The following is a 23,583-nucleotide window of genomic DNA, read 5'->3' on the forward strand; positions in this document are numbered from 1 at the left end:
ATACCCAATCAGAAAGTGAGCTGACAGAAGATGGAGGCATAGCACGACTTCATCCAAACTGTTTTATTTTTTAAGATTTTCTGTAAAAAGCAGTCCAAATTATATTATCGCAGTTTTCTTCTTATAAAGAAATGAGCCAATCGGTTGTTGGTAAAGTCATCACGTCACTGCATCTGCCGTTAGAAGCTCTGGTTCCTAAAGAACGCACGTTTAGGACTGCACATGCGCATTATCTTGTTTCAGCCTTAAAAACGCAGGTTTTTTTGTCATGATTCAAGCATTTAGAAACAAAATTTATGTCAGATTTCATTGCCGATTTCAAATATAAAATTTAATCGTAAGCTTGGCGAACAGTTTTGGAGAATTTTATGTTTCCACATTTAAAGAGATGCACTTGCATGCCTGAGAGGCATTTCAAAGATGGCCACTGAGTGAAATGACTTCTCTTAAAGGGACTTTGACATATGCAGTGATAAACATTTCAAACCTCATGCTAAATAGTTACATGACCTCATTATTTTGAGTGGCAACCAATTATCATCATCTCATAAAAATAAAATACTTTACGTTAGTAATCCAAATTTGACTAAAAATGTCTTGACCTTTGGCAATCAGGTTATATAATATGCTACGTGAGGAGTTAACAATCAAGGCTGAAATTACTTGTGGATCATTCTGAAAATGGAAGGTCAAGCCAAGCGCATTGCTTTGTGGAATACCGAATCAGAGTTTTGTAGCAGAACTCATGAATTCTCTAGTGAGAGATTCTGCTAGTAGTGTCCTTCAGTGTCCTCACAGGAAGTGGTTTGGACTGTGCATGTGAACGACTGTCCACGTCTGGCCTATGCACAGTGGGGAGTGAGGTGAGGTGAGCAAGGGTCAGAGGCAGACACGTTGAGGCCGCTGACTCGGCAGCCGATAAGAATAGAATTACTGCTAGACGGACAGCTGTGTAGAGCTGTTGATGAGGTAGAAGTGACGATAAGCGCTTCATGGCTGTTCGGGGAAGAATAAACGATATGCTGCTGATAAACAGCTGTTCCAGGCACAGGCTTTTCTTTGATGATAACAGAAGCACTGCTCAGTTGTTCAGCTTTTACATGATGCCCATCAGTGATTTATTTCTACAACCAGATCGTTTGTAAATTTGCGTACCTGTAACAGCAGGAACAAAGCCAGCTGGGCGTGTGTTTGCCAATCAGGTATTACATTTAGCCTGTGTTTCTTTATGAGCAACCTACACAGAGGTCATGTGTTGCCATGTTATTGTTGTCTCAAAATGCATAAAGTTGTAGCAACTACCCGGAAAACCCTAGAAAACACAAAAAAATGGCAACTGCCTTGCAATGCACTATTAAACCCTCAGAACACTGTTGCAACCACCCAGAGCACCCTGTAGCAGCTGCATCGCAACATGCTAAAAAACACAGAAAATGTCCTTTCAACCACCCAGAACACCCTAACAACCAAATAGCAACACATTTAAAAGTACTCCGTACACCTTAGCATGCACATAGAAACACTCTACCACCTTAAAGGATTAGCTTACTTCAGAAATAAAATTTCCTGATAATTTAGCCCTCTGAAGCTGCATTGAAACTGCAATTTTGACCTTTAAACCGCTGTACCCAATTAGAGTTCACTATATGGAGAAACATCCTGGAATGTTTTCCTCAAAAAACACAATTTCTTTTCGACTGAAGAAAGAAAGACATGAACATCTTGGATGACGTGGGGGTGAGTCTATGGGCCCTATTTTAACGATCTGAAACGCAAGTATCAAGCGTAAAACGCAAGTAACTTTGTGGGCGGGTCTTGGGCGCTGTTGCTATTATACCGGCGGGATAAATGACTCTTGCGCCCGGCGCAAATCTAAAAGGGGTTGGTCTGAAGTAGCTACATTACTTATAGGTGTGGTTTGGGCGTAACGTGAAATAAAATCAGATGGTCATCTCACATTCCCTTTAAGAGCAGACGCGCTTTTTCCATAGCGGATTGCTATTGTAACTGCGGATTTGCCAGGCGCGCGCCAGGAGCGGTTCACAGCCGAGGAGAGCAACGCTCTCGTCACGGCCGTAAAAGAGAGAAGTTACATCGAAATGGAGAAACCCACTCAAATTAACTTCGGTTAAACAGGCGTATAATAATTTGGGTAAATGTGTAAGCTAGATGTATGCTTTTATAATAAATTGTCTATCTATCTATCTATCTATCTATTTATCTATCTATCTATCTATCTATCTATCTATCTATCTATCTATCTATCTATCTATCTATCTATCTATCTATCTATCTATCTATCTATCTATCGTAATAATGTATGATTTGCAAAAATGAAAACTGCTGCTTCTGTGTAGATGAGAGAAGCAAAGTGTATGTGCGTTGTGCACACGCTACATTGATTATGGCCAAGCATGCGCCCTTAAAATAGCATATGAATAACATGCGCAACGCGCCACTGACTTTAAACTATTTTTTCCTGGTTAGTGCAATTGTTTTCTAAACCTGCAAAATAGCATGAAGGAACGTTTGCGCCGGAACACGCCTCCTCTTTGCGCTGAACCGCCCAGGGAGCGCAAGTGTATTTCCTAACTTACCGACGTGCGTCTGTGGAGGGAAAAGTCCGCTTTGCGCGGGTGCAAAATAGGAATGATACATGCGTAGGTGTACACAGTCAATTGCGCTGGGTGTAAGATAGGGCCCTATACGTGGACTAATCCTTTAAATATATCATTCAACCCCAAACATTTAACTCTACCATTATTTACTTTAATTTACTTTATGTGCGATGAGGGTGATGTAAATAATGACAGAATGTTTCATTTTTGGGTGAACTATCCCTTTAACCACAGTGAAACAACAATAGGAAAACGATTCAGATCAAGCTTTGTTGCCCTTGAGTTTTGCACATGGTCACTCACAATTCTTCATAGTTCTTAATGTTGTTGTTCGGCAGGTTTTATTGTGAACTCAAGGAGTATCCAAGATTGTCTACATTCAGATATCGAAAGGATTTAGAGATTCAGAGACCTCTCAGTCTCTGAGAATCCCAGCTGTTTCTTTCACTGTTCTCTTGTGTGGATACTGGAATATCCTCCAAATCCGTCTTGCTCCCTTTTGAGAGGTGCGTACCAGCTTTTTAAAGCATCATCATTTAACTTGCCTGATCAAAAACAAGAGGGGTGGTATGACTCCTGTATGGAGGGAAACTAATCAATGTTGGACACTTGAAGTCCAATTATGCATATTTCTCTGAAGCATCTGCCTCTGAATTTTTGTGTTGTGATGTCTCTGCAAAAGTGTTTCATAGTATGCATAGAGCTTTAGACCCTGAATAGATGAGAATATTTGAGAAAAAAACTTTTGTTGCATTCATATTTGTCACACTCGTACATTCCTTGACCAGATCGTGGTGTAAAGCCATGCAGGTTGAATCAGAAAGTATTAGGATATTTTCGCTGAATTGCTCTGGTGTTGTATTGAGCAAAAGTTTCTTTTGTTTATGTGGATCAGGATTGTGTTGGCCTCTTTCCTAAAGTTGTGCTGTGATGGAGTGGCTATCTGGATATGAGAGAATGTTATTTTTCATAGAAGGTTTATTACCTGGTTAAAAGTGTAGAATTTACTAGTTTTCAGTGGATTTGGTATGTCATATTTAATCTGGGATAAGCAAGTCTGAGATTAACAAAAATGGAAAATTGTGTGATGTCGTCTCAGCCTCAGACGAACCACTGGTGCACAATCTATGCAAAAGTAGCAAGAACATACCAAAATCGTAAGCTCCAGTAAAAAAAAAAAAAAAGGCCACACAACTGCTACACATTATGTTCTTTTTTTAAAATTAGGTACTGTGCTGCAAATCATAGCAAAGTTTTGCATAGAGATTGCGAAGTTGATGGCTTTTGTGTGTGGCACTTATAATTGAGTAAATGAGATATCCACAATCAGAACTGAATATTCTGCTTTGTTTCCAGTCTTGTCTGTGAAATAATCAGTGTTTATTCATTTTAGATAAACAGAAATATATACACATTAGCTAATTTCTTCACAATTGTTGTTATAACCACACACAGAGATTATTGTGCCAATGTTTGAAAGAGCAAAAATTAAGAGCTTGCAATTAGACTATAATGTTTGAAATTGACCATCATATTAGTTACTTTTCTATTGATTGCATATTATTTATACAATGGCAGTAAATTGCAGACGCAAGTGTTTTTTGCCAGTTTCATAATTTTCACATTCTGCACCTGTCACAGTGTCTGGTTGTGTTTCCCCGGGTACCCACTAGATGTCCTCCTTACCCCCACGGTGTCTTGCACTAGGAACTACCTTTCCCACAATTCCAGTCTGTTATTGCACCCAGGTGTTTGTATCTGTTTACCCAGCTGTCTCTCGTTGTCATCTCGTCTGTTCATGTATTTAAAGCCCTGTTTGTCCCATGTTCTGTGTGGTATCGTTGTTGTTGTCACACCGCGTTTGGTTTCCCGTGTTCCCTGAGCCTGTTTTATTGTTTACTGTTTTGGATTGCTTCACTGGATTTTGAACCCTGCCTGTTTTGACCATTCTTTGGATTACCCTTTTAATAAACTTCTCCTCAATTGCACTTGGATCCTCCTCGCTGTCTTCTTGAGCGGATCGTGACAGAACGATACCACCGATGTATGGATCTAGCAATTTGGGGTTTCGTATCCCTCCTCCTACCACTGAGCGGGAGAGGAGAGAGTGTTTCGAGGGTACCCGTCTGGTCATTTTCCGTGGGACCCGGGGAGCTCGCAGAGGAATGGTGGGTCGAGAGGGAATCCAACACTGCCCTCCACCGTGCCCCCTCTTCGAATTCGGGTTGCTGAGGGACGGGTCGGAGCCCCCATCTCGCCGTCGTGGACAGAGAGGGGATAGGAGACGCAAGTCTGCCGGCCGAGAGAATGCTTCGCCGCTTCTCAGCCGAGAGAATGCATCGCCGCTGCCCAGCCGAGAGAATGCATCGCCGCTGCCCAGCCGAGAGAATGCATCGCCGCTGCCCAGCCGAGAGAATGCATCGCCGCTGCCCAGCCGAGAGAATGCATCGCCGCTGCCCAGCCCAGAGAATGCATCACCGCTGCCCAGCCCAGAGCTCCATCAGTCATTAATTCTGTCCAGACCTGAACAAGCATCTCACCATCGAAGACGGCGGAGGGGGAGGAAAACCTCGGGCCTCTCCAATGACCTGGAGGCTGTCCCCAAGCAGTCCGTCATCGTCCCGGAGGTCGTCACCAAGCAGGCCGCCGTTGTCCCCGAGCTGCTCGTCCTACCGCCCCCGCCCACACCTGCCGAGTCTGTGTCTTCGGACAAGATGGCCGCCGCCGAAAGTGTTCCCGTCACGTTTACCGAGCCGGTGTCCATGGACAAGATGGCCGTACAGCCTGTGTCTGAGCCGGTGGTGTCTGTTCCAGAGTCGGTGGTGTCTGTTCCAGTCCCTGAGCCGGCAGTGTATGTTTCTGAGTCGGTGGGTTCTGTTCCAGTCCCTGGGCCGGAGCCAGTCTCTGTTCCTGAGCTGGAGCCGGTGTCTGTTCCTGAGCCAGAGCCGGTGACATCTATTCCTGAGCCCTCAGTGACCGCGACACTGGCCATTATGGCCACAGCCATGTGGTGTGTGTGGGCTACACACACACTTAAGCCGGTGGTGTCTGTTCCTGGGCCGGTGGTGTCTGTTCCTGAGCCGGTGATGTCTGTTCCTGGGCCGGTGGTGTCTGTTCCTGAGCCGGTGATGTCTGTTTCTGTTCCTGAGCCGGAGCCAGTGTCTGTTCCGGAGCCAGTGTCTGTTCCTGAGCCGGAGCCAGTGTCTGTTCCTGAGCCGGAGCCAGTGTCTGTTCCTGAGCCGGAGCCAGTGTCTGTTCCTGAGCCGGAGCCAGTGTCTGTTCCTGAGCCGGAGCCAGTGTCTGTTCCTGAGCCGGAGCCAGTGTCTGTTCCTGAGCCGGAGCCAGTGTCTGTTCCTGAGCCGGAGCCAGTGTCTGTTCCTGAGCCGGAGCCAGTGTCTGTTCCTGAGCCGGAGCCAGTGTCTGTTCCTGAGCCGGAGCCAGTGTCTGTTCCTGAGCCGGAGCCAGTGTCTGTTCCTGAGCCGGAGCCAGTGTCTGTTCCTGAGCCGGAGCCAGTGTCTGTTCCTGAGCCGGAGCCAGTGTCTGTTCCTGAGCCGGAGCCAGTATCTGTGTCTGTGTCTGTTCCTGAACCTGAGCCGGTGGTGCCAGTTCCAGTGCCCGAGCCGGTGGTGCCAGTTCCAGTGCCCGAGCCGGTGGTGCCAGTTCCAGTGCCCGAGCCGGTGGTGCCAGTTCCAGTGCCCGAGCCGTTGGTGCCAGTTCCAGTGCCCGAGCCGGTGGTTCCAGTGCCCGAGCCGGTGGTGCCAGTTCCAGTGCCCGAGCCGTTGGTGCCAGTTCCAGTGCCCGAGCCGGTGGTTCCAGTGCCCGAGCCGGTGGTGCCAGTTCCAGTGCCCGAGCCGGTGGTGCCAGTTCCAGTGCCCGAGTCAGTGGTGTCTGTTCCAGTTCCTGAGCCGGTGTCTGCTTCTGTGCCCTGGCCGCCCGAGGGATCTTCTCCGCCCTGGCCGCCCGAGGGGTCTTCTCCGCCCTGGCCGCCCGAGGGGTCTTCTCCGCCCTGGCCGCCCGAGGGGTCTTCTCCGCCCTGGCCGCCCGAGGGGTCTTCACCGCCCTGGCCGCCCGAGGGGTCTTCTCCGCCCTGGCCGCCCGAGGGGTCTTCTCCGCCCTGGCCGCCCGAGGGGTCTTCTCCGCCCTGGCCGCCCGAGGGGTCTTCTCCGCCCTGGCCGCCCGAGGGGTCTTCTCCGCCCTGGCCGCCCGAGGGGTCTTCTCCGCCCTGGCCGCCCGAGGGGTCTTCTCCGCCCTGGCCGCCCGAGGGGTCTTCTCCGCCCTGGCCGCCCGAGGGGTCTTCTCCGCCCTGGCCGCCCGAGGGGTCTTCTCCGCCCTGGCCGCCCGAGGGGTCTTCACCGCCGTGGCCGCCCAATGGACTGTCGTCTCCGTCCCGGCCGCCCGAGGGACTGTCGTCTCCGTCCCGGCCGCCCGAGGGACTGTTCGCTTCGCCCCGGCCGCCCGAGGGACTGTTCGCTTCGCCCCGGCCACCGGATGAACTGTTTGCTTCGCACTGTTTCCCCAATGTACTGTCTGTGTCACCCTGGCTTCCTTTGAGTCTGTTACCCCCTGTTTCTGTTTCCCTTCATGGACCTGGCCCCCCGTCCCTCCCCCTGATCCTCCACCTTCCCACCTCCCTCCTGAGTTTTTGTTTTGTTCCGTGTCTGGTCTTGGAGTGTCTGGGAGCCACTCCGTAGAGAGGGGGTCATGTCACAGTGTCTGGTTGTGTTTCCCCGGGTACCCACTAGATGTCCTCCTTACCCCCACGGTGTCTTGCACTAGGAACTACCTTTCCCACAATTCCAGTCTGTTATTGCACCCAGGTGTTTGTATCTGTTTACCCAGCTGTCTCTCGTTGTCATCTCGTCTGTTCATGTATTTAAAGCCCTGTTTGTCCCATGTTCTGTGTGGTATCGTTGTTGTTGTCACACCGCGTTTGGTTTCCCGTGTTCCCTGAGCCTGTTTTATTGTTTACTGTTTTGGATTGCTTCACTGGATTTTGAACCCTGCCTGTTTTGACCATTCTTTGGATTACCCTTTTAATAAACTTCTCCTCAATTGCACTTGGATCCTCCTCGCTGTCTTCTTGAGCGGATCGTGACAGCACCACGTTGTTTAAATAGCAAATGCATTTGCACACGTTCGCCCATGGCGTGCTGGTCTGAAAAGGAGGTGTGTTCAGGCGCATTTTTGGCGTGTTGCTATTTTGAGGCAATTTTTCTCATTGTTAAAATAGCAAAAGTGGATTCAGACACACCCTAAGTGCTCTTGCGCCCTGCACTTTAGGGCTGGACCCGAATATTCGAATATTCGTTCGGTGGGTTGGTATTCGGTTTGAAAATTTGACATTCGAATATTAAATTTTTTTTTTTTTTTGCACACCTGGGATCCCCCGCGAAACGGTTCTCATTCGTGCTTGAATAAGGCCGGCGACACACTGGCTGCGTAGCGTGAGCGTCTCAGCTGCGTGGCGTGTCCGTTTTTATTTCGGCTCCCATGTTAACAGGTTGGAGTTTGCACACTGCCTTCGTGAGACACGTTTTAGGCGCGGCTCGAGCCACTCGGTGCATGCTAGAAATAGAACCGACGCCTAAGTGTTCCAGCAACGGGATTGTTCTCTGGCTAGAGCGCAGAACTGCGGAGTTTGTATGGACATAAGTGCATGCCTGAGCTTGTGTTTTGGGTTAAGCTGTTGCTTTGACATTGTTGAAAATAGAATAATATAAACAAAATGTATTAGCCTTTTTACCCGTTATTATCAATCTAAATTAATCTCGTTTTTAATTTAACTTAATTTCATTTTTCTTTATTTAAATTTCGTTTTTCTTTATTTAAATTTAGTTTTTCTTTATTTAAATTTTGTTTTTCTTTATTTAAATTTCGTTTTTCTTTATTTAAATCTTCTTTATTTAAAATATTAGACTACCTTAAAAGTATTGCTTAAGTTAAAGGAGAACTCCGGTCAATTTTAACATTGAGCTCATTTTTTTGTACATTTGGAGTGCTGTCAATACAGAGAACAACGACAAAAATCGGATTTGCCTACACCGAGTTATTCTATTTTTAAAATTTGCACCCTGTTGACATCAATGGGGCAAGTACTAAACCTGCTTTTAGCCTCTTAACATCCTTGATGTGTCATTACAAGTGCACAGAAAATGTGAGTGATTCCTTCTGAGTGAACACGAGTGGATCTGACTGCAGTAGATGTGAAAGATATGTATAAAAATGATGTTATTTAAGCCAGCGCAAATACCTGTGTTTACATCCTGTTTTCGGTTGAAGTCCAAAGTAGTCGATTGCCGAGTTCACGCGCATAGGCGCGCATTTTCTGTGCACTTGTAATGACACATCAAGGATGTTAAGAGGCTAAAAGCTGGTTTAAATCTTGCCCCATTGAAGTCAACAGGGTGCAAATTTTAAAAATAGAATAACTTGGTGTAGGCAACACCGATTTTTGTCGTTGTTCTCTGTATTGACAGCACTCCAAATGTACAAAAAAATGAGCTCAATGTTAAAATTGACCGGAGTTCTCCTTTAACAGACTGTGTGCGTTTTATATCACTAGTGAGCATTCTCGTTCTCATATAAGCCCTGCCCGCGTGAGGTGCGCTGCTTCCCGCTTGCGCTGTTCTGTAGTTTACTAAAAGTTTATTAATTCTGAATGTGTCGCATCTCGCGTGTCCATCTATAGCCTATTGCACCAAATGCGACACTGCACTCCCTTGTGAAGTCGATTGGATGAACGGTTCTTGAAATAATCAAAATGCAAATGGACATACAGACACATAGAGATTCCTGCCTTTATTAGAGAGAAGAATATGTGCAGCACCCTCTCTCCGAAGCTTCGAATATTCGATGTTCATTACTACCGAAGCTTCGAAGCTCAAAAAATGGTATTCAGACCAGCCCTACTTTGGACCATGCGCTTAGATCGTTAAATAGGGCCCTATATGTCACTGACCCATATCTCATATTCATATATTCATATTTAATATAGATATATAATTAAATATGTCTTTTGAAGTCATATGATAGCTGCAGATGACAAACCAAAAAAGTCCCTATTAGTTCAAAAATCTTTCCAGGGAACACACACACACACACACACACACACACAAAAAGATTAAGTAAAACCAAGTGCATAAAATGGCAGGGGAGAAAAAAGAAAAGCCAGTTTTCCTCTTGAAAATGTATTCTCTGAAGCGGTTGAGGGATTGATTTCCAAGAACAAACCCATCAGCCTTTCTACTGAGTGGCCACATTAACCAAGTGTGGTGACTGTTCTCCTGGACTTAAACTGAGAGTTATCAGAGGTGTTAAGGCCTTTGGGGGACATTCTGTAATAGGGCTCTGCACAGGTGACAAAATCTCTTTTTAGACGACATCTGTCCACCATCGCCACCCACCCCTCCTTCCAGGCCTGAAAACCAAACAGGTATTAGACTCTCACAGCACAATGCCTTCATCAGGCTCGATTTCCTTTACCGAGAGAGTGGTCTTTGGAGAGAAGAGGCAGCTTTTACAAAAGGCTTTAGACAAACAAAAAAAGGAAAAAAAGCAGATTGAAAAGGCAGGAAGATAAGAAAAGAAGAGACCTGTGCTGGCAGAAAGGAAGATAAAGAGAGAAAGGCAACTGTAATATCAACGTTTCAGGAGGTGTGGAAAAAAAAACTAAACAAAAAAACAGACTGCCACAACTACTGACAATTACAGAGGCCGACCATGCATGAAATGCATTATCTGAAGCAGAGAGAAAAGATATAGAACAACTGTCTTCAGTCGAGGGATCCGTGGTCACCGCACTGAATTTACACATCAAGAAACCGCAAAATGGGGGAAAGAAAATGGAAAAAGTCATGGCGGAGTCATTACTCACCAAAGCGCTTGAATGTGAGTCAAACGAATATGTGTAGGTCTGTAATAAACAGGTTAGACGCAGCCACCCTGCAGTGAGTATTAGGGGCATTGGTCCTCGCCGTTTCACTCCATTTGACAGTTTAAGTGACTAGGCTAGAAAATGCTGACAGAACGGGCTACTGATGAATACGGGTGAGCGGCCATGCCAAAGAGGGGTTGAATCAAAGGTGTCTAAGATTTCAGTGTTTTAGAACTACACAGTTTCACAAGGAAATGTCACTCTGCTTTCAACATGTTGCTCTTGCTTTCATTTTGTATGATTCCATAATTCGCCTTCCGTCTTCACCACCTGTGCTTTTCACATGAGCTTTTAAATACACATTTTATATTATCAAAATACCTGCACTGTACCTTTAGGACTTCACCCAAAAAAGAAAAATCTGTCATCATTTACTCATCCTTATGTCATTCCAAACCCATAAGACTTTCATTCATTTTTGAAATAAATTTTTTTTAGTCATACCTGAGAGATTTCTGTCCCTCCATGGAAAGTCCATTCAACCAAAATTTTCACAAGGAATCAAAGTCTTTTGAAGAGAAACTGAAGAGACTCAACTACGCTTGCTTGACCTTCTCGTGTGTCCGTTTGCCATGTTTATTGTGCCATCTTACTTGTATGATTTTGGAGCATCAAAGTTTTGGTGAAATTGACTTTCAGTGGAGGGAAAGAAATCTCTAAGGTTTAATTAATTTGTGTTTTAAAGATGTCATGGGTTTAGAAAGACATGAGTAAATCATAACAGATTTTCCATTTTTGGGAGAACTATCCCTTTTACGGTAATGTGCAAGTTGCAATATGTGTATTGTAAAGGGATGTAATAAATATATACAGAAATCAAACAGGCAAATGCAATTGTTGGGGAAAAGTGCTAAAAGACTAATCATTGGAATAGTTAAGAAACCAGAGCTTTCTGAATCAGAATCAAACTCAGAATGATTTACAGAATTCTTATGATCTGAATACAGTACTACCATTAAAGATATCAAACAATATTGTAGTTTTAGCTACTTTTGTTTTCTTCATCATAAAAAACAGGGACTTGTTTGGCTGGTTAGCTTTAGCTAGAAAAGAATTGAAATTTCTGGGTCCATTTTTGCTTGTAGATGACATGACAACACCATTATGCTTTATCAACTGATTGCCATTCAAAATCATCTGTGTATTCCAACAGAATAAAATCGTAAAAATCCCCAAAATATTATTATTTGAGATGTTTTACCAGTTACAAATTTGTTTTGAGGGCTCTTAAGGGGAGACACTGGTGAATAGAGAGAAAAAAAAACTAATAGATATCAGCATGAAACTTCCCCAGTTGATTACTGACATTAAGACAAATATCTTTTGTATTACAAGTTTTTAGAATATTTATGTTTAAATATGCAAATTAGGTATTATCTCATTAAAAATGTGCTAACTTACATATATTTCCAGAAGAGAAATCTGAAAATTGGATAAAGCCAGATTCAAAATTCTTGTTTCATTTTGTTGACATATTAGAGTCAAAGGTTTTTACAGAGGGGATTTTGGATATCTCTTTTTATCACTCCATTAATCAGAAAAGACTGTCAACAGCCAAAAAAATCCAGTTTCTCCCCGTTTTTAGGTATAAAATGTTGTATAAATCAGAATCTGAATGGTATATGAACAAACCCTCTGTAAAAACCTTAAGAATATAGATAGGAATACAACTGGAAAGTTTTGTTTATGTAAGTGCTGCTGAAGTGGAGATTTTTGGCCCAGAGTATGAGAAAAAACCCATTTTGAGAGAACGGCCTTTAAAGATTCGTATTGTAAAAATCCAAAAAAAAATCAACGATACAAACCACCTAAAACACATCAAAACTTATATAAACATAGCATTTATGGCCTTCAACTGAACAGAACCCCAATGAAAAACAGTCAAAAACACACTCTGGAAATGTCAGAGCACGTCACGTGATGCAACTGAACGAATCACGTTGTCAGAAATTGATATCAGCCAATGAGATTTCGCTTTTAGAGTTAAATGCCCCATTGTACTTTCACGATTGGTTGCTGATAAAAAGGAAATGACCATATTTGGATCTGACAGCATTGTACAGGAGAGAGAGAGAGCTTTCCAACGGTATATGTGATGACAGTGTGCAGAAAGCGATAGCGGAGCAGCGGGATGATTTAGAACGCCAACTTTTGTTGAATTTAGGAGAAATCTACAGACGCAAATAGACAAAGTGTAGTAAAATAAAGACCTAAATGTGTATTTTTTTTTTTTTAATTTACCAGTCTGAAAGAAGACATGTTATTGAAGACAAATAGTCCAAAATCTCAAAATTGACCAGCATACTGCTCCCAATAAGTGACAAAATAATACCAACATTTTCCTATTTACATGTTGTGATTTGTAAAGACACAGCGTGTACGAATAACAAGGTCACATGAGACACAGCCATCTTCTAACCGTATACATACTGGGAACTATATTCTCAGAAGGCGAAGCACTGCTACTTCTGCGGAGTGATTTTCTCCAACTCTGAGCGAACTCTCTGCTCCTCACCACGGGGCTTCTCAGGTGGTGCGAGCAAATCACTCCGCAGAAGTAGCAGTGCTTCGCCTTCTGAGAATATAGTTCCCAGTATGTATACGGTTAGAAGATGGCTGTGTCTCATGTGACCTTGTTATTTGTACACGCTGTGACTATACAAATCACAACATGTAAATAGGAAAATGTTGGTGTTATTTTGTCACTTATTGTCATTTACCTTCAGTCTTTCTGCTAAGCTAGGCTAGCAGTGGGTGCGTCAGACAGAGTTACGGAGATGAAAAAGGTATGTATGGACTTCTCTAACTCTGGGGGATACGGTGAATAAGCTAAAGTCCCAAAAATTTGGCGTGTTCCTTTAAGCAAAGATGGTAGTCTTCAGCTTATTTACTTCTGAACCAAGCAGCCACCTGTGAGGTGAACGGGGAAGAGTTTTGTTACATTGTCAGTCTGTTTTGATTTCTGTATTTGTCTGTGTTCTGTCTATTAGTTCAGTTTAGTCTTCCTCCGCCCCTACCTGTTTGTTTCCATAGTTACTTATTGATTAGTTAGTTCAGTTCAGGTGTGTCTTGTTAATTTGCCTCTTTAGTTCTGTCTAGTTATACCCAGTGTTCTGTCTTGTTCTTTGTCAGTTATTTTACATTACAAGTGTAGGTTGTTCTGGTTTTTGTTCTGAGTTTATTTTGTTTAGTTTAAGACTGTTCATTAAATATTACTGCTGCACTTAGATCCTGCTTCTGCCTCTACTTCAACCGAAATTGTAATAATTTTGGTTCCAAAGCGCGAAAAACGCCATTTAAAAAAAAAATTTGTTCCCGCAAAATTCAGTATTGTATCTGGTCGGTATTGAAAAGTCCATTTTAAATTTTAGGTAAAATGCAATATCCGCCGTGTTATTCTGTCATGTTTTCTCCCTTTCTTTCCAAACCAGTTTCCCTTCTCTGCAGAATGCGATACATCCTCTCAACCAATCACAGCGTTCCATTCCACGCATTGTAAACAGTAACGGAGCCACTTTAAATAAACCTGGCGTCCTAATTTTCCTTATCAACTTTGTACTTTGTGATCAACAAACAAACAAAAATAATAATTTTGACGGAATTGATGAACCTGTGGTGGTTTCTGCATTACGGAAGAAACGTAAGCCATCGAAATCTAATCATTTACGTGATGACATTAAGAAGAGGAGGAAAAATGCCGGCTGTTGCTTGTTCTCAAACGACAGCATCAAACTTCTGTCACGCTGACATATTGACCCCAGGGGATCTTTTGAGAAACTTTCAATTGTTTTACTCAGTCAACGAAAACCGAGCAGGACCAAGCCATTTTACAGCTGATCGCCGTCAAAACAGTTCAGGAGGTATTTCCTAGCGATGGCTGATTTTTAGTCCAGTGCCTGTATATAAGATTAGTATTGACCGATTTCAGAGGCTGTCATTTGTGGATTGTAACGAGGTTCAGATATTGTATTGTAAGGAAGGAAGAAGACAGGGGTCGGCGTGACTGAAACACTCACTTTATTTACTAACTCAAAATAAACAAAATAAACAAAAGGGCGCACGTAGCGCATTCACCGTGCAACGCACAGCAATAACAACGAGAAACAAATAACAATCACAACTTCATTCAAACACAGAGTACAGGTGAGGTTCCAGTTCAACTCTCTCTCCCATCTCCTCCCGCATGCTGGCTTATATCCGGTCTCTCCACACCAATCACTGCAATCAGACACAGGTGTTCATCATTTTGCACTTGACCTACTTACTCACCGATCGGCCCCCTCCTTTCTCTCCTGCTACAGACTTCGCAAAACCACGCCCCCCTCGCCACATGGATCAACTTACTTTGTTGTGTATTTTCAACAGTTTCGATATGAAAAATTACTTTTATATTGATTCAATGAATTAATTGCATTTTGAAAAAGAAAAAGTGTCATGAATTTATTGCATTTTGGGGAAAAAAATAATCAGTTTGTATAAAAAATCTTTGAAAATCAAAATCTGGATTTGAATTTGTTATGTTATTATAACCTAAAGATGCTATGTGAAAGTTCGAAACAGAAAATAGTGGTTTTCATCTTGCCACTTTCTTGGTATAGAAAACACATTTTTACTCAAATTAATCACGTTTTGGATCCAAACTCTTCAGGTAGACCTTGGTATAAATACTTTATAGATTCCTCTAAAACAAGGTCAAAAAACAGCAACTAAGAGACATTTTTTGTTGCACATGGGATGATGTAGCTACAGCAATGTTTTTGGGCTGATTTGAACTAAAAAAGAAAGTCTTTTACTGACTGAACATTAAGTCCTTAACCAATTGAGGAGTCAGGGTCACGTCCTGGGCTTCTGTCCAGCACGGATAGATGAGAGGTGACATGGTCTGGCTGACACAGCTGTTCTGGTCATTCAGGTATATAGGGGATATTTAGTGTTGTTCACAAGCAGAAACATCTGCTGCTGCCCTGCCACAAATGAGGGTCAAAAACAATTCGCATTCGACACATGCAGTGCCTATTGCTTCTTATCTGAAACACGCACACACACTGCATCTCTTGTGACTGACAGCTTGATGTGTCACATGGAAGACATCCAAGCTGACACCTCCCTAAATAATGTGAGACTACTGTTTCCACAGCAACCACACGTCTTATTCAGTTTTATCTACAATGCTGGACGGAAAATAGGTAATCGGTAGACATGAAACCATCTCCCTAGGAATGTCTTTTGCAGACCAAGGCAAGCAATGCCACATGATGAGTGAACAAGAAAGATGGCAACAGATGGGTGGAGGAAAAGTCAGCAGGGACTAATAGAGGATATGTGAGGTGGCAAGGGGACACTGGACGAGACCTCTGGCATGCATTAGTCTAGTGAGAGGTTGGTGCTGAAGAACTTTGCTTAAACAAGAAGGATGTGACCTGAGTCAATGATCCCCAATGCACTGGATCTTATAAAGGGAAGCATCAAGCTACAGCACTACACCCACACTGCCCAGCGGTTTTGCTCAAGTTCAGACCATTTCAAGAATAATCTCATTTGTCACACATTTCAAAATTGAGTCAGTGACTATGCTGAGAAAAAAAATGCCTTTGAAACAATTTTCACTCACAAAATTCTAGTAATTTTCTGTGTTTAATTTATTACAAAGAAACAGCACATAACACATTTAATTATCTGTGAAATTATGAAGTAGAAACATGTACTCCAATAATGTTTTTTTTTTTATTTACCACTTCGAAAACTACTCTTTTAGAAAAAAAAAATAATTTTTTCTTCATAATGGGCCACTTACATGATTCTACATCATTTTACGTGGTCAGTGGCAGCAATCTAATTAGTGCTAATTAGTTTCTGCGATTAATATTTTCTGAGGAACTTGTTAAAAATAACACTAACACAGCATCAGTTATTTTTAGCTATGCTAAAATTTTTTTTTTTCTTTTGGTAAGCATTTGGATATTTTGTTATTAGTTGTGATTAATCATGATTACAAAAAAAATTGATTAATTATTATTTATTTATTTTTTTAAATTGAGTGACAGCAATAATGCTAATACATGCACATTCAATTGTCACTATAGTGGAGAAATAACCTCTTTATGGGTTATTTATTTGTAATGATTAATTTTTGGTTTTGAGAAAAGTAAAGTCACTCGCAGTCTCTGCTTATTTAATCATTGTAGACAATGAGAAAATTATCACCCACAAGTGAAACAGCATGATAGAAATGTTCATGAGAACACCAAAAGTGTGAGGAAAGTATTGAGCTGTTAATCATTTGTTCTCTCTTTCTCTCCCTCTCTCACTGTTTTTTTTTTTCTTTTTTTCTTTTTTTTTTTTTATATGAGAACACACATTTGTATAATAACATCGGTATTGCACTGGTATTACAAGGTATATGTGGTTTAAGAGGACATTTCCTCGCAATTGGCTTAAAAAGTACACTAAACAATGTTTTATTAAACATGTAAAAATGCAGAACGTTTTCTGCGATAGGTATTTTTAGAGGTCAGGTTAGTGTAGATGGATAGAATATACAGTTTGCACAGTATAAAAATATTATGCTTATAATGTCCTCATAATGATAGGTGCACCAATGTGTGTGTGTGTGCTTCAGCTTTACCCTACGTCCTTTTACTTGTGCTTATAAATCATACTACGTGAATTTTTTTATGTAAAAATGTAAAATAAAAATCATTATATCTATGGAAAATCCCCATAAAGTGTGCACACTTAACCAAATATTTTATATAAATTTGAGAACTAAACCTGACAAAAAGCATAAAAATAGTTTTTTTTGTTTTGGTTTTTTTTTCTGTCAGGTTTAGGGTGTGGGTAGGTTTTTTATTTACAACTAGCTGTATGTAATAGCAAAAGGTCGTTCTGCAGGATGAAAGTTCCCATTCAGATATCTATAAGTAAATTATGAAATATCATCATATTATTACAATTTCAAATATCTGTTTGAATTTTCAGAAGCCATTACTCAAGTCTTCAGTGTCCCATGAGGTTACACTTTATTTTGATGGTCCACTTTAGACACTCTACCATCTAAAAGTAACTTTGCAACTACAAGTCAGCTAATTCTCTATAGAGCATTAGTAGACTGTTAGTAGACTGGTTAGGTGTAAAGTCAGTAGAATCTCTGTTGAGGGAGCATCCATATAAAGTGTCAGCAGATATTAAGCAAACAGTCTAATTCTCTGTAATGAGAGTTAGTTGACATGTAGTTGCAAAGTTACTTATAGTTAGAAGTGTTACCTCACATGATCATTCAGAAATCAATCTAATATGCTGATTAAGTGTTTTGTTTGTTATTTTCATAGTTGAAAACAGTAGTGCTTCTTAAAATTTTGGTAGAAACCTTGATACATTGTTTTCATGATTCTTTGATGAATAGAACGTTAGCTATCATTGTTTGTTGTTGAAAAGAATAGCATTTATTTGAAATAGTAATATTTTGCAACATTATGAATGCCTTTACTGTCACTTTCTATCAATGCAATGTGTCCTTGCTGAATGAAAATATTAATTCAATTAAAAAAAGAAATACTGACTCCCAAACTTTTGCTAGCTTAGAGACCTCATAAAAATCGCTCTTTTGTGGAACTGGTTTGCAATGCTTCATGTGGAGGCCAAAGCAATGCATGACACGTTCAAGATGTGTTGAACCCATTAGTCACGTGCCTTTACTCTTACATAAAAGTTTTAGAATAGATTCTTTATATATGAATCTATTCAAGCTCTGTATTCCAGCTGAACTTTCAAATGTGGCTAATTGAGTATCCACAGTTGGGTTTTGTAATGAGCCCTGTGGGAATTCTAAGCTAATTCATTGTTTCATTGGCAATATCACGAATCAGGATCCAGATCCCTGCGGGCCAGGCGCATGAATGACCCAGTGAATCACATTTTTGAAGGTTATTTCAACCTGGAGCCTTTGTAACTTTTTCAAAGGACTTCAAATGACTTCAAATCTAATTTCCTCTCACATTATGAGGTCAAAATGACTATAGAGTTACAAAATCAAGGTCGTGCTGCTGAAGGGACAGTTCCTAGCATGGATAGATGAGCGTGAAAAAGAAAAAGACCATTAAGGGAGGGGACGTTTATGACCTTAACAACTGAGTTATATGATTATGGAGTCTGATCGCGACACTTGTGAGGTTAGGCTAGCAATACATCGAAGAAGGGACAGCGGGAGAAAAAGAGACATTACTGGAGCCGAGTCAGGAGAGCAGGAGAGATTATAAGAGAGGTGGACAGAGCAATCTTGTATCGTTTCCATCCAAGAGATAAGAGACTAAGATGGGGTCTTGGTTAATTCAGAGAAAGAGTCTGAGAGATCTGGCTTTTTCTTGAGCTTGAATTCTGTTGCAAAATACAAGCACCACTGTTCATTAAAATATGTCATGCTTGGAGCACTTACACTAAATAAGAAAATGCTATCAATAGATTAATGGATCAATGAAAAATAAATTAAAACACAAGTACAAATGTTTTTTTTTAAATATCTTAATTTATATTGAGTTCTTAAAGGACAAGTTCGGTATTTTACACTTAAAGCCCTGTTTTCAGATCGTTTCTGATGAAATACAATGGTTAAGATTGAAATTTTGACAAATGCTGCTGGCCCGAGAATTTCTTCGACCCCCCCCCCACCCCACCTACACAATGGTTGCATAGGTGCACTGGAACAATCCTTCCTAAAACGCATTAAACTTTCGTTTACAAAGACGTGAAACTCACCGAGTGGTCAGGGGTGTTCACTGATATGCTCACACAAAAATCGCTGCAAAAGATGCTTTCCAACAGGTGTTTTACCATTCGTTGTAAAACTGTGGACCTATTTTTCCAAACGCCTCACACCCGTACATTCTTCCGTTGAGAGCAGACACTCCAGCCCAGTTGAGCCCAACCGGCGGAGTAATACCGTACCTCAAAGCACATCCAATACAAGTCAATGGAGTTGGACAAAAACTACGATAAAACCTGTTGGAAAGCATCTTTTGCAGCGATTTTTGTGTGAGCATATCAGTGAACACCCCTGACCACTCGGTGAGTTTCACGTCTCTGTAAACGAAAATTGAATGCGTTTTAGAAAGGATTGTTCCAGTGCACCTACAGTATGCAACCATTGTGTAGGTGGGGGGGTGCTACCACAGAAACCGAAAATTCTCGGGCCAGCAGCATGTGTCCAAATTTCAATCTAAACCATTGTATTTCATCAGAAACGATCTGAAAACAGGTCTTTAAGTGTAAAATACCGAACTTGTCCTTTAAGATTGAGTACTGAGGCCTCTTTTTTCTGGACAGTTGTACGACACCCGATATTCTTGACATTACATTCCTAAAAAATATCAAAATTTAAATTAAATAAAAAAAAGAATGTTTATCTTTTATAGATTTTATAGATATTTACATTTTGAAATGAAAAAGCTGAAACATTTGCATTTTTTTCAAAGACTATGTCCGGATAGGATTCAGAACGATGATCAAAACATAGATTGAGTAGATCGCATCCATCAACATCCCCAAAGCTTACACACTCATTGATTTGACACTTAATTTGGTAACATTAAGCAGTTTTGATTTGTATGCTGTTGAATGTTTGATGAATGCATTAGCTTACATCTGATCAAAGCAATGCTTTGATTGCTTGTTTCTGCTTCTTCTTTTCCTGCGTTTTGATCTGGAGATTCTGGACTCTTTCAGAAGATGTGTTATAGCGCTCCCTACTGTATAACAGTGAAAATATGGATTGCCGGAAAATTGTCAATGACGGGAAAGAGTTCAAGGACATGTATACTAGTGGTTGTATGTACAGTGCAAATTGTATTTTTATTGTATTTTTAAATAAATTAATAGTTTTTGACAAAAAAAAATTATTGACCTTGATTTCAATAGGAAGGGTACATAAAATGTTGAACAAAAATGTAAAGACTCAGACACTGGTGGACCCATGAGAATGTTCACAGAGGCAGATCCAATTGTTCTGTCTGAAATCCATTTCTATCTAATCAGATTTGATTTTAAACTGACCTGGCTCTTTCCACACCCTTAAAACAGATCTAATACATTCCTATCCATCAAACACAGAGTGATCTCTAGTAAGTGAGTCATTTTCCTTATCTACCTGCCAGTGTGGTGGGCGGCCTGCAAGCTTGACATTTTGACAATAAAAGCTGGTCAGCCTAAATTGTGTTTCCAAAAACAACAAAGTGAATGGAGAGTGAACAGGAGAAGACAAAACAAAGGCGAGTTCACTCACAAAGTCCAATTTCAAGAACTGTGTTCTTTTTTATTCACATAAGGAGCTTATTCCACATCTCAATTTTATAAATAGCAAGTTATATTATGTTTGAATTGCACAAAAATACTTCCATTCAAGCTTATTTTGAGCTAAAACACATCTTCAGTAGCACAATGATTACACAAGGGTACAATCATTGCTATAAATATAAATAGGCATTTACAGATGAACGAAGCAGAGGTTGTGGTTGGTAATAGCTACAGGCTTTACATTTGCATCACTACGACATAACATCTGCTGTGATTAACCTCCTGCATTCACTGCTGTAAACAATTAGTCTAATTAACCACATTTAACCAACAAGCTGTTAAACAACCCAAGAACAGCGCATGAACAGACAAGCAGTAATTCAGCATGTAAGCCGTTTAGTCCCTGAATCGAATCTCTTCAGCTGACACACTCAAACTAAAGACAGGAATAAAGCAGCACTTACCTTCCAGAACTTTTTGGCATGCTCCACCCTGGACCGTTTGCGCGGGAGCGATACTAGCCTTGTAGAAGACACATGGTCAAAAATCATGTTGAAGGCTAGAGGACTTGCACAGAATATATAGGCTGTCTACAGTGAGAATGCTTTATATGGCTCCCAGAACCCCTTCTAATTATCAAACACTCATAAACAATAAGAATCCAGCCCATCTGAGCAGGAGATCCCATTACACGCTAATGGAAGAGCAGACGGAGCTGCCGTCTAGTCTGGCAGGCATGTAGAGAGGATGGAACAAAACAACGGATACAAGATCTCCAACTATAAGAGCTCTCCTTCCTAAAAACATAATAGTTTCTCACTGGGGTCATCACCTTAATGTTGGTTATCACTTTAATGAGTTTAGCGTGTTGGCTAATGTGATTAGAGATTACGATCACAGCAGAAATGTGAGCCTAGGTGCTGATATTAGCATAGGCCTCCAGTGGCACTCAATATCTCATTTAAAGAGCAAATGTAAGAGCACAAGAGATAAAAGCTAAAGAGGTTACAGAGCAGAGAGTGCATACACACACACACACACACACACACACACACACACACACACACAAACACGCGTACAAGCATAAAATATTTAATAATGTTTTCACACCAGAGCATTAATGGCAGACTCAACCGTCTGATGTCAGATCACCAGTAAACTGCATGCCACCTTGAAAACTGTGGTCTGGGGTGCAAAACTTTATTTTAAGGTAACATAGTTACCATTGTACTCACTCAAATAAGTACTATTAGTCAAATGAGTAATATTAATTAACTGCATGTAATTACTCTAGGGTTAGGGTAGGATTAGGTTATGCATTATTTACTGTTATTACAATGATAAGTACATGTAACATATGTAACTGTCACGGATCCACTCAGCACACCTCAGCCAGCGTCAACTCAACACACCTGGTCGCGATCTCACTCACCCGAATTCTGATTGTCTGCACCTGCAACTCATCACTTCACTCTGGATATAAACCCCAGTCACACCACAGCTCACTGTCCGGTCTCGTCTTCAGACACCCGTGACTCTTCAGCGCTATTCTCCACGCTCCACATTTGCAAGTATATCTCAAGTTCAAGACTCTCATTACTCTCTCTGTGTGTTCCCTGCCAGCCTCAGTAACCGGAGATCTCCTGGAATCCCTCAAGATCCAGACCAGTCCTGTTTGTCTCAACCAGCTAAGCTTCATTGATCCAGTTCCACGCCCCGAGTGACTTCCTATGTTTCATGCATTCTAAAAGACTCTAGTTCTACGTTATATTCCCTGAGTTTGACCCTTTTGTGCTTCCCAGTTATCCGGAGCTGCATACAGTGTCTAAATAAACCTTTGTTATCCTTTACTCTGTGTCCTCGTTCATACAGTGGTGTGACAGAAGACCGGACCACACACAATGCAGGCTCCCACGGCTTCCGGAATCTCCGCTTCACCCACCGAAGCCTCTCAGAGTACCCCTGCGCACGCAGCCGTCACCCCGCAACCAACACTACAAGAAACGCTAAGGGAATTCAGTCATACTCTTCAGAACTATCGACCTGCCTCAGTAAGTCCCATGGCCAAACCTGCTAATTATTCGGGCGACGGAGAGTGCAAAGGGTTTCTGCTACAGTGCAAGCTTTATATGGAGGTAAATGCTGTTCAGTTCATTTCAGAAAGAGCCAAAATTGCTTTCATAATTTCCCTGCTCACAGGTCGAGCGTTGAACTGGGCTCAAGCTCTCTGGGATTCCAATGCACTGGCATTACAGTCTTTCAACGAGTTCCTTGATCATTTCAATATAGTATTTTCTCAAGCATCCAATACCTTATCAATTCATGATCAGTTGTATCGCCTACGGCAAGGCAAATCCTCTGTTTCAGATTACGCCCTGAAGTTCCGAACTATCGCTGCAAGCAGTGGATGGAATGAAATCGCTTTGATGACAGCCTATCGGCAAGGACTCAACTCTGACATCTGTTTACAACTGGCCATTTATGACGACACCATCGGGATAGAAAAACTTATTCAACGCTCCATACTCATAGCTCAACACCGCAATGCTTGCTTTCAAAATTTCTCTGCACGACTCCTCGCCTCTCCGAGCACGTAAGCCCTCCAGTACCAGAGCCAATGGAGATCGACTCAGGACGTCTAACCACAACAGAACGTAATCGACGTCGTACCAATAATCTGTGTTTCTACTGTGGGGATTCTGAACATTACCGAGCTGAATGTCCCGTTCGTCCCAGTCGTTCGGCGGT

Source organism: Scardinius erythrophthalmus, assembly GCF_964197995.2.
Source record: "Scardinius erythrophthalmus genome assembly, chromosome: 22".
Classification (NCBI taxonomy): Eukaryota; Metazoa; Chordata; class Actinopteri; order Cypriniformes; family Leuciscidae; genus Scardinius; species Scardinius erythrophthalmus.